At 29.8% G+C, this 12,950-nt stretch overlaps 1 protein-coding gene across 1 annotated transcript in view; it reads left to right on the top strand.

The window, feature by feature from the left end:
• LOC123564770 (uncharacterized) overlaps positions 1 to 12,950 on the top strand; it is a 65,032-nt gene that overhangs the window by 21,407 nt on the left and 30,675 nt on the right. The gene's annotated exons all lie outside the window — the stretch shown is intronic.

The raw sequence follows: 12,950 nt of genomic DNA, 5'->3' as shown, positions 1-12,950 counted from the left end.
TATGATAGCGATTTGACGTGTCATTATTTCTCGCATATTTTCGATCTTGATTACTTTTGCGAATCGGGTTGTCATTAAAAGTTATCGATTCACTTCGTCATTAATATTTAGCTCACGTTTTTAGTATCAAGAAAATGGGTAGGGCTTCAGACGAAGCACGCAGCTAATATTTCATTTCATTTGCTTTCGTAGAAGAAGGCAGGGCTAAAGGTGAATCAAATTGACTGATAATCATTTTTGCATGGAGGCATACTCTCGTGACTCGGCGAAGTTTAAAATTATACCCCGAGGTGTAAATCGATATTGACACATCGGTGTATTGTCTTCATGTATTGTTTGATTATCCATTACTACTTCCTTGAGAATGATCAGAAGATCAGATCGACGGTTATTGTGTTGGCACCAATGAAATTCGCAAATTGAAGAGTTTTAGCGCCATAATTTATATTTTGTCACATTTGGCGCTTTTGCCGACCGACAGTAGGAACCCTGCCTAAAGGTGTGGCTTGTACTGCACCCTGTATTACTGGCTCCTTCAGAACCAGTGTAATATGATTGCGATGGGGCATCTTAGTGATGACGCGAGCTGCCGTGTTCTTGACATGTTGCAACTTGTTTAGTGCTATTTGGAATACTACTTAACAAGGCATTACAGTAGTCTAACCGTGAAGTAACGGGACTGTTGATAGGTGTCTTTGTGGCATCACTGGTAAGATACCATGACCTGTTCTGCGGAGTTGTGAATATCCAGCCCAGCACACAGAATTGACTTGTTATTCCATATCCATACTGTTGTCAAATACTGCATCAAGATTCCTAACACATTTTGTGGATTGTGCTTGGAGTTACTCCTTGATGTGAATAGCATTACCTCTGTTTTATCAGCATTGAACTTCAGCATGTTGCAGTGCATCCACGAGACAATTTCAGCTAGACAGCTCTCAATGCAATGCATATCTTACAATGTTTCATTAAAAGCATGTTTACTTTATAGCAGTTACGGGTAATTTAGTTCAATGTTTTTCACCAATTAGTCATTCTCACAACAATTCATCCTCCTTGGCATTGAAAACGCAAAAAATTCTCTTCCTTTTATGTGAAAACACAAAAATAAAAAACGCAGAAAATTATGCCTTAATTTTTGGAACCAAAACGCAAAGTTTTTTGAACGCTGAAAGAACTCACTAAGTGGTAATCTTGATATCTTGCAGTGAATTTATTGTAGAAACCATTTCATTTTGTACCAGCAGTAAAACTTACACTGTTGGGAACTCAGATACTGTGAAACTTTGATGGCAAAAACACAGTTTTAAGCCTCTATTTAGTCATTAAGTGTAATGCTTTAGTTTCTGTCACTCAGTTTGTTCCTTCATTATATATTAGTTAAAATTGTTAAGCTCTCTCTAAGGAGGCAGTACACAGAGTATGAAGTCTAGATTCAAAATAATAAGACTCAGCTGTCTGGTGACGTATAGTATACTTGGGATTGGAGGGAGTAAACAGCTGTAAAAGAATTTAAAAGTTCCATGTTGTTAATGCTTTAATAGTTTTGTACTTCTTGAAGGGGAAGCATAGTTGCCACTTCTTCCGTGAGTCTGTGTCTGACTGTCTGGCAATTCTTGTCTGGAGTATTTCTAAGCAACTACTGGTTAGAATTTAGAATTCATAGAAAGCTTTACTCTCAAGAGGAGATTAGCATATTATATTCTTGTTCTGCTATGTTGATTTTTCACTCAGAAATTGCCATTTGATTATTCAAAGATAGTGTTCTATGGTACCTTTTTTATAGAGTATTGCTCAGCAAGCTCTTGATGGAATTTATTGAAATTTCATAGCAGCTTCACTTCCAAGAGGACATGCACATCTTGTTTTCATGTTGTGGTGGGATGATTTTTTCATCGAGCTGTTCTACTCACCTTGGCGTCGGCTTCGATATCACACCATGGTTAAGTTTTTTGTACCAGTCCACATTTTGATAAAGTCGTTTGAGATAAAGCTTTGAAACTTTCAACGCTTGTTTACCATCACCATGTCCAGTTATAGGCAAGAGAACATAACTCCGTCAAGGATTTCGGCTGAATTATGGCCCCTTTTGACTTGAAATCTTGGTCAAGTTCTTCATACCAGTTCATGTTTTGTGTAGTGTTCGACATATGGCTTTTAAACTTTAATCACTTGTTCAGTATAATATCTCTATCTGTAGACAAGAGTACATAACTCTGTCAAGTATTTTGGCTGAATTATGGCCCTTTTTGGACTTCGAAGTTGGTTCAGTTTTTTGTACGAAATCAGCGTTTAAAAAAAAATTATTTGACTTGTAGCTTTGAAACTTTAAAGACTTGTGTGCCATCAGCATGTCCAGGTAAAGGCAAGAGCTCATGACTGCATCAAGGATTTTGGTTGAATTATGACCTAGAGATCTTGGTTAATTTTTTCGAACCAGTTCATATTTTGGGTAAAGTGTTTAACATATGGCTATGAAACTATAATCACTTGCTCAATAATGTCTCTATCTGTAGACAATAGTACATAACTCTGTCAAGTATTTTGGCTGAATTATGGCCCTTTTTCGACTTGAAAATTGGTTCAGTTTTCATACATGTCAATGTTTTGTCATAACTGTGTGACATGTGGCTTTGAAACTTTAAACACTCGCTTATCATCAAGATTTCCATCTGTAGGCAAGAGTACATAACTCTGTCCGCTATTTTGGATGAATATGTCCCTTTTTGGCTCGGAATCAGTTAATATTTTCATACCAGTCCATACTTTGCCTATCTTGTTTGTCATTTGGCTTTGAAACTTTGACGACTTGTTTACCATCACAGTCTACATTATGTAGACAAGACTTCATAACTAGGCCAAGGACTTCAACTCAGTTGAGCCCTTTTTTGACAGAAATAAGTTTAGTTTCTCATACCATTCCATAGTTTGTCTGAACTGTTGGACATATTACTTTGAAACTTTGAACACTTCATAACCATTATGGTTACACATTGTTATTTAGTGCAAGATTTATCCAAATCTACAAAATTTGTAGGAACATTGTTTGTCTTATCTATTTTTATGCACCTGAAGGGAGGCCTATTAGTTTTCAACTGTCCGTCTGTTCGTTAGTTCGTCACGTTAACTTTTTGCATGAAGGCACTTTACTCGCCGACCACTGCACCCAGGACCTTCAAACTTCACCTGCTGATAGTACTTATTGAGTAGAAGACCCCTACTGACTGGGGTCACCACACCAAAGGTCAAGGTCACAGGGGCCAATGTTAACTTTTTGCATGAAGGCACTTTACTCGCAAACCACTGCACCCAGGACTTTCAAACTTCACATGCTGATAGTACTTATTGAGTACACGACCCCTACTGACTTTGGGGTCAACACATCAAAGGTCAAAGTCAGGGGCCAGTGTTAACTTCTTGCATGAAGGCTTTTTACTCGCGAACCACAACACCCAGGACCTTCAAACTTCACTTGCTAATATTACTTATTGAGTACACAACCCCTATTGACTTTAGGGTCACCAGGTCAAAGGTCAAGGCCACCAGGTCAAAGGTCAAGGCGCTGCGGGGGCATTTGTCACAATTAGTGACAGATCTTGTTTTCTTTTGTCTGAAAATTTGTGGTAATATTTTGACCCCATTCTTCCATCTATTCTTCGAATAGTCAAGCGTGCTGTCATCCGACAGCTCTTGTTCACGCTGTTCTCTGTTTAAACAATAAAAAATAAAATAGTTTGATAAAGGATGGATAAGGCATTTCCTGTGACCCAGTAAGTGCTCTATCATTGTGCTTTTTGTATTATTCTAAAGAGGGTATGGATGCTTTTCCTTCAAGATCCGACATAAAACAGATGTATGAAATGGGTTTTTGTCTGGCAGCTTGTGCCATAGTTGTGTCCTGGAAAGATACGAGGACGTTCAATATGTAATGTTACTCCGTATGTACTTCCGTATCAGCTGGTTATTTTTAGATGCGATTTTTGGCACATTATAGAGCAATTTATTGGGAGCAGAATGCTTTATAAATTATAAAAATCGACAGGTTCAAAGTAAAAATGTAATCATTTTAGTGAGGTGTACTGAGGTGTACTGGACTATAATTATAATTTAGGTTTGTCCTTGGCATCCAGAGTCTCAGAAAAATAGAATAACTTGTAAAATCACAAAATTCTATCATTTTTCTACGAGGAACAGCAATTTGTGATGAGTTTGCGTTTGTTTTAAACTATTCATTGCATTTTTAATTTTACAACACAACTAAAAAGTCTGAACTCGAGGTTGATTCCATCTGGAATGGGTGTTGAGAGCGATTAATCGAAGTTGTAAGAACTAGTTTCGCAATCGAAAATTAAGATACTAGGATCAACTTAAAAAACAAGAATATTTTAAATGATGATTAGTAGTAAAGTAATTGTTTGTGCGAAAAAGTTAACTCATTTGCCTTTTGACCCTTGGTCAGGACTGGTCGTGCCGGAAAATTTAAAATCCACAGGTTTTAAACCCAGAAAAAAACCTCTGATTTAAACTAAAAGATGATTTAATTAAAATGATTAAAAAGAAAAAAAAACATTCTTTATTTAAAAAGTTTCACTAAAAACTTTAAAAACTACACCAGAGAAAAAAATGAAAAATTTTGGCCTAATATAACAAAAGGAAGTAAAAATAATTGGTTGAATTTAGACCCTTTATTTTCTTTTTTTAAATTATTTTTTACTTCCTTGTTTTGTAACCCTTCTAATAGATAAAAAAATGTTAAAGACATTAGAAAGAACAAAATTTCAAAATACCAATAAAAAATTTAAATAATTATCCATGAAAAAAGAAAATTTCAACTAAAAAAAAACAGCCGGGGAAAACCCCCAAATGAAAAATTTAAAACAAATAAAAAAGGTCGGGGTTATTTATAAACATCCCCCTTTTTTTAAAAAAAACAAGTAATTCTCCCTTTAAAATTGAAATTCATAAAAATTTTTTTAAAAAATATTGGAAGAATAAAATTACTTTGGAGTTGTTATTTTTAAAAAAAAAAGAAATTGAATAAATATAACACATGAAAATAAAATTTGTAATTTCAAACCATAAACATTTTAATAAACTAAAATTTAAACCGGTTTCAACTTTTTATTATTGATTTTTGTTATGTTCCCTTTTTCCGGGAAAGTCGATTGCGTTCCCCTTGTCTTTTTAAAAGGGTAGCTTCAGTATGGTTTGTGTACTGGGTCCCCTTGTCTTTTAAAACGGTTACCCCCGCTTTTGACTTTGGATGGTTGTGCACAAAAAGAATTCCCCGCAATGTTTAATAGCACTGAATTTTCCCTTTACTTCGTTTTTGCTCTAGTTTCAAGGTTTCGGGAGAAAACGAAAAGGGGGTTGAAGGTGATTTGGCTGAAAAACCCGGGCAGGTTTGTGTTTTTGGGGAAAAACCGCTGGGGTGAGCCTACGAGAGGCTCTTAGAAAGACTAATGGTTCCCCCCCGGCGTGGGTGTGCCGAATAAATTTCCCTGGCGTCGGGGTTTAAAAAAAATTTTTCAAAAACAGGGTTTTTTGATTTTTTTAACAATATTAAACAAGTTTTAAAGTTTTAAGTACAAAAAACGAAATCACTCAACCGTTTGAGTAGCTATGGTATACACTGTTTGAATATATAATATTTTTATTTAAAAAATCACTCAATCGTTTGATATGCCAAGGATATGCTGATTGAACAAACGCTTTCTTTTATATTAATATTCCCTTATATTTTTTCCAGTTAAATAAAAACACGTAATTAATAAAAACTTAAGATTAACTAAAAAAGTCTGTTTCTTCTAAATATGGTTTTCACCCATATGTAAAATCTGATGTAAAACCCGTAAAAAGGAAAAATGTTCTTCTGTAGATGTTGAATCGTCAAAAGGATGAATGTCAAACATTGCCCCTTGTGTTAAATAAATCTTAATTTTTTTCTTATAAATGATACTAAAGATCAGTGTCAAAGCCCTCAGCTGCTATATTACATTATCAAATTATAAAAAAGGGATCTTCATTATCATTCCCCACCAAAATATAAAAAGTGTTGGGTTTTTAATCGGTTTATCCGGTTTCACCTATGGGCTTCCCCCCGTTAAAAAAATCATAATATCTATTATATAAATTCCCGGTTTTTTTCGACAAAAACACACCCTCAAAAGTAATTTACAGCTATTTTATTTTGGTTGGTTTAAGTGTATAAAATTTTAAAAATCTACGGTAATTCAAAATTTTAATTGAAGGCATTAAAATAGCTCAGGGCCATACTTCATAGTTGAATATACCCAGTCCCCTGACGGTTAAAATACTTTTTCATTTTTATGTATTCATAAAAATTGTATCCAAACTTGGTTTGTTTCATAAAAACTTTTAATTCAAAAAGAAACATTTGTTTTATTTTTTTTCTATTTTTTTCCCCAATTCTTTTTTTTTTTTTTATCTTTTTTTTTAAAAGTTAAAGAATTATTTCAGCAAAATCATCAAGTCGTTTTGTTGTAGCAACTTCAGAAGCGATAAATTGTCAACGACGCCTTTTTGTTCTAGCTAATTGTGTTTCTTTTTTTAGAAAAACTTTTTTACTTTTGAATTTTTTGGGGTATTAGTAGAAATTTTTTGAGTATTAGCAGAAATTGATTCCCCTTGTTTATTGATATTTCAATACAGAGCCCCGATATTTATTTTTTTTTTTTAATTTTTCAAAAATTTTTTTTAAAAAAATCTTAATATCTTTTTGTAATAAACTGTAAGGTATTATTCCGCGTATTTTAAAATTGTGCGTGTTTTCAAAGTACTAATAAAGTTTCCAAAGTTGTTTCTTAAAATTTTCTAGCTGTTCTTTAAATTTGTTTTAATTTCTTTGCATTACAAAAATTGATTCCCCTTTTTTAAAATGTTTCCCAAATACAAAGTCCAGTTCATTTTTATGTTTTTCAACTTTAGCATTAAATTCATTAAATCTCTTGAAATTTTTTTTGTATTATTTTTAAAGTCTGCATACTTTAAATTATAGGTTTGTCAACAGTACAATAAAAAATCGAATTTTTTTTTTAAAAAATCATCTATTTAGAATTAGCTTTTTTTTAAAAGGTTATTAAGCTTGTCTGATCTCACCTCTTTGTGAAGCTGCCTTTTCCCATTCATTTTTCTGCAAGTTTTTTTTAAATTTAAATTTCTAATAAATCTTTTGTTTTTTTTCATTTGTATTTAGTTTATTTATTTCGTTTGATTTCAAAATGAACATATTTTGTAACTTTTCTCAGCCTCAATAATTGTCTTTTAGTTTTCATGTTTAATCATAAATTTTTAATTTTGAACTTGATTGTATTTTTTTTTCAAAATGGGTTCAAAATACTTTTTTTTGTTGTACTTCAAAATCAGATTTCCTTCAAGTTTTTAAAAATCAACCATAGCTTTCTTTCTTTTTAAAGTTTTTTGAAATTTCAACTATTAATAAGAATTGTTTTTTAAGTCTTTTTTTTAAAATTCTTCAATATTTTTATTCTGTTCTAGTTTTGGGGTTTTTAGTTTTGATGTTTCAAGATTATGTTATTATTACATTTTGAATTTTTTAAACAAAAAATCGTTTTGGAAACTGCCTTTTGGGTTTATCTGGATTCCTAGGTTTATAAGGTTTTTATCCCATATCTAATGCTCTGTTTTTGTGTTATAAAGTTCCTTATTTTTGTGAAGATACGATTCCTTTCCCCTTTTTAAGTTTTTTTGAATTGTTTTTTGTAGAATACTTAATCAAATAAAATTTAATTTCTTATACGTCAGGTTCACTTATTTTTTTTAAATCATTAAAACTCCATTTTATAATTTTTTATTCCAGTAAAGTTTTTTCTAAAAATTTCCCTTTGGGTTTGTAAATATAAAGAAAATATTTTTGTTTTGTTGCATTAGAAAAAGGGTTGGGGTTTTAATATTTTGTTCATTACAAATCTTTCATTTTCTTTTCCTGGATTTCAAATAAAATATAATTGACATTTAAATTCAAATATTTTTGGTGTTTTATAGTAAGACTGACTTAAAAAATAAACAACATTTTTGTGACCCCTTGAATAAAGTATTTTGTTATTTCTTTTTGAACCTTTTTTTATCTTCACATAAAAACATAAAATTTACTACTTTTTGTTTTTTGTTCAAGGCTATCGATGGTTCAATTTGGTTAGGTTAGTAAAATTTTCAAGTATTTCATTTGGTTTTATTTTTTTTTTCTGCTTTCCCTTTAAAATTTTAAATTAAACCCTGTTTAGATTGTTCTAGGTTTTTGCTATAAGTTAATTTATCATAATATATAAGAGGTTTTCAAATATATGATTTAGTGTATTTGTTTTTCAGATCCGCGATCCACAATTTTAAATTCTAAAACTGAATTGGCAAAAAGGAAAAAATTTGTGTAAAGTTTTTGGATTTATATTTTTTGTATCAAAATTTGGATTTCCCATTTTATATAATAATAATACATTATTTACATTACTTGCTTTATTTTACATTATTTTCGTTATTAAAAATGCAATCAAAACTTAATGAAAAAAGAAAAAAGAAAAAAATTATCGGGCAAAAGATAGGCTTTTAGAGAAAAAATAATAGAGAAAAAAATTAAAAAGATAAAAATTTGGATATTACTCTGAATTTATAACCCAATTACTGAAAAAAATAAAAAGTAAAAAAAAGAATTGTAAAGTCATTTAAAAAGCATTACCGGGAATTTAAAAACAACTGGCATTAATTCCAGAACAGTTTGCTGAAAGATAAAAGAAGCAAAAATCAAAAAAGGGTGGAAGAGCTTTTCCAAGAACCAATCGATTGTTACCCGCAAAAGATCATATGAGTTTGAAACACTAAAAATTTCCTAAAAAGAATCAAAGAATTTTAAAAGAAAAATTGGGAGAAAGACCAAAAAAATTTACAGTTAATTTTAATAAAGATATTTTTAGATCTTTTAGATAAAAACAATTTTTACGCCGCAAAAAGTGTTTGATTTTTTCACAGCAAATCTAAGACCGATGAAAAAATGAAGAGAAAAGTAGAAAATTCATGAAAAGGTATAAAGGGATAAAAAAAAATTGGGGTTTAATGAATCTGTGCAATAAACTAGAAAGAAAAACAAAAAAATTTGATTTGAAGAAAAGAAGAAATTTATAGCAAAGTGGGAAAATTATAAAAAATATAGAGACGTAATCATTGATATTTTAAAAAACAAGGAAAAAATTTTTAATGGAAAAAAGGGAATAAGATATCAAACCTTTAAAAAGTTTCACCAAAGGGAAATTGGTATTTAATTTATTAACTTAAATAAACTTTATGGTACAAAAAATTAATTGAAAGGATCAAAAGGGAAAAGAAGTAATTAAAACTAAAGTGAAATGATTTGATTGATTTGTTTAAATAAAAGATATAACAATAATAAAAAACATTAAATTTTTTCTAAAAAAAATATTTAAAAAATTTTAACAGAAAAGTAGGATTCCCTAAAAAAGATCATAAAAATTTAAAAAAAGAAATTTTTGGACAAGGTTATGATTTGTCCATGTAATCCAGAAAAATTTGGTTTAAATGAGTTGGATTTAAATTTGGGGGTTCGATTGATGCGGGAAAATAAAAATGAAAAATTTAAAAAATAAAGGGTATTGGGGTAGTAGATCAATTTTTAAAAATGAATTCACTCTTCCCAGAAAACAAAAATGTTATATAAAAAATATTTTTCTTGAATATTAATAACAAAAATATATTAAGTTCTGAAACAGTTAAAGATAAAAAAAAATACCCCAGTATTTTACAATCAGTTTTTATCTTCTTTAATTTTAGTAAAAACAAAATTATGCGTGGTTTGGATATATTAACACTATGACCTACCTTGGCATAATATTGTGAAAATGACAAAAAAGAATTCGTTATTATAATGGTAAGGAGGGAAAAATATTATATTTACAAATGGTTCTTACAGTTACACAGATATTAATAATTATTTTAGGGAAACTTTAATAAGTAATGGGGGTTTTGAATTTTATAAATGGACAGTGCACCAATAATTTTAAAATTGATTTAAGTAGTTTTAATTTTTGATTTAAATTTAAAGAAAATTTTAATTTGGGTTTTTGGAAATATAAATTTTTTCATACTTTGCTTGGATTTAAAAAAAAAAAAAATTAGAAAATCTGAATGGGGAACTACAAACCAAATAAAACCCAACTCGTGGATAAAATTTAATTCTTTGCGATCTTATTGAAAAATTCCCTTTTTTTTAGGGTAATTTCAGTGATTTATCTTGTTTAAAAGTATGCAATTTAAAAAAGGGGTTTATCCTTTTACAAAAGACCCAAAGATTTGGGATTTTCTAAAATTTAAAATAAATATTATAAATTAAATTAGAAAATTATTCAGATGATTTGGAGAAAAATTTAAATTTTAAATGGGGGTTGAAAAAAAGTTTTACACAAATTATTAAAAGAAATATGAAATTATAAATTTGTTTTATATAATGTACAAAAAGGTTTGACAAAAAAAAGGAAATATTTATTTGTTGATGTACACAGGAAAAAAACATACCCGGAACAGGTATCTTTGACATTTTAACAATTTTTTTCAAGGGGGTTGCATCTTCAATTAGCACAGCGGGAAAAAAAAAGCTTTGGAAACAGAGGAAAAGAGTGAAAGGGGGGGGGGGGGGAAAAAAAAAGGTTGGAAAAAAAAGTTGGAAATTTTTAGCTGCAGCAAAGCTTTTGGGGAAGCTTTCACGGGAGATATATAAAATTGTTAAAAAATTTTTAAAAAGAAACCTGCCCCGGCGTTGGTAATTTAATTGCAAAGGAAAATTAAAGAAAAGAATAACAGTAAAAAAATAAAAATAATAGAAAAGGGGAGGATATTAATGAGAATAAAAGTTTTTGCCAGGATCGGGAACGTAAACTATTAAAAAATTAATTTATAAAAACTAAATTTTTAATTTAATAAAACAAATTTTAACTTTAATAAAAAATAAAATAATATAAATAATACATGTTTAAAACAAAACAATATTGTGAAAGAATGAATTAATCCTATTCAATTAGATACCTTAATATTGTCTTGGGAAAAAAATTTAAGCAACAGAAAAAAGGATATCATTTTAAATTAATGTGAAGTCTATTTGTTTGGGTTTTAAATGCTTATTTGAAGTAATTTTTAAAGTAAAAAACTTGCTAATGGAAAAAATTAGATATAATCAAATTCCCAATTAAAAATGCTGCTTCAAAAAATTGATCGTTATTTGTTAAAAAAAAGGGAAAAAAATTGTAATGATTGTAAAATTTATAAAAGGTGTAAAAAAAAAGTTTGGTTGAATTGTCTGAGGATTAGCAAATCAACGGGAACAAATGATTTTTTTTTTTGTACTACTGTAAGGGCTGAGAGAGGAATGTAAAGCTGGATATAATAGTGGTTTTGCTTCTAGGAAGTTATCAACCCAGGGTGGTAAAGAGGTAATGCAAAAATTTCCCTTTAAAATAATTATTCTTTTTTTTCAAGGTTTAAAAACTAATATTATCCCTCCAAGTAAAAATTCAAATAACACTGAGCTGATGAAGAAAAAATTTTTAGAGCTAATGCTGTGTGCTGGTGAGTAATTGTAAAGAATTAATTCTATGGGTTCCCCTTTTAATTTTCAATGAATTTGGATTAAATTTTAAAATTTTAAAAGTTTTAAAAAAGAAGATGGTCATACCTAGGGGAAATGGTGACGCAATCAAGGAACACAACCACTAATATAACCTTTAGAATAAGGGCGGGTGTCAAAACCACAAATGTATTTGTTTATTTTTTAAAGACCCGATAAAAGTAATTCAAAGAACATAATCAATTTTTAGATACATTTAAAAAATTAAAGCAGCAAAAAAGCACTTTGAGTTGTCGTCATGGTGTTTTTTATCCAGAAAAACAGAATACACAATATATCAAAAATTTTTGATGATTAATTTAATTTTTTATAAACAAAATAAATTGCTCCGGGGGTTGCTAAATAGTCAAACTTTTATAGTTTAATTTGGATTTGTTCTTTTTAAAAATTTGGGTAAAAAAGGGAATAAAACAGAAGATCCAAATAAAATTTCTTAACAGCTAAAAAAAAATATTCCACCCGCAGCTAAAATTTTGTGTTTACGCAAATTTTATTATAGAGGAAACAGTTGAAATAAATACTATTGGGAAAAGAACTTGTTATTTTTTAAATAAAATAAATATAAAAATTTAATAATGGTATCAAAAAATTTTTTTTTTGAATTTAAATTAACCTTACAGGGACAAAAAAAAAAAATTTTGCACAAGCTTATAATAAAAAAAATTCCCCTATTTTTGTTAAAACATGAACAATTACATGGAAACTTTCCTTTACTTTTAACAAAAAAACAAATTAATCAAAATTTAAAAAAACTGTTGCAAATAAAAAGGATTGAAATTAAAATTTCAAAAAAAAAAATGTCCATAAGGGCAAAATGGTGGATTTTTTTGGAGCTTTTGGCTGGTTTGTTAGGAAAAACAATTTCCAATGGGAGCAAAAATGCTCCAAAAAAATTAGCCCCCCTAGGCACGGAGCCCTCCTGGGGTGGCCAGTACTGGTGTTGTAAGTTACTTGGGGAAAGGGATGATTGGCCAATGGGGCCCTTTTCCCCCGGGGAAAAATTTCGTAGTAATGATAAGAAAATATGAATTTTCCCCTATCTTACACCTAATCAAAGAAAGCAACTTGTAGGATCTGGATGATTAAATTAACACAAAAAAAAAAAAAAAATGGCGGCTTTTTAGTATGTTGGCTGCTAGTCTAGGGGTCCTTTTATTACATCTTTGTTAAGTGGGAAGGGACATGTTCAGGGTGGAATTATAAATTCCCAGGAACCAAAGGGTTTTTGGGCTACAGTTGATTTTCAGAAAAGACCTTACAGAGAAATTCTTTGTAAAAAAAA

This window comes from Mercenaria mercenaria, chromosome 2, assembly GCF_021730395.1.
Source record: "Mercenaria mercenaria strain notata chromosome 2, MADL_Memer_1, whole genome shotgun sequence".
Classification (NCBI taxonomy): Eukaryota; Metazoa; Mollusca; class Bivalvia; order Venerida; family Veneridae; genus Mercenaria; species Mercenaria mercenaria.
Note: the sequence above shows the minus strand (reverse complement) of the source record. Positions and strands in the feature narration are given on the sequence as shown.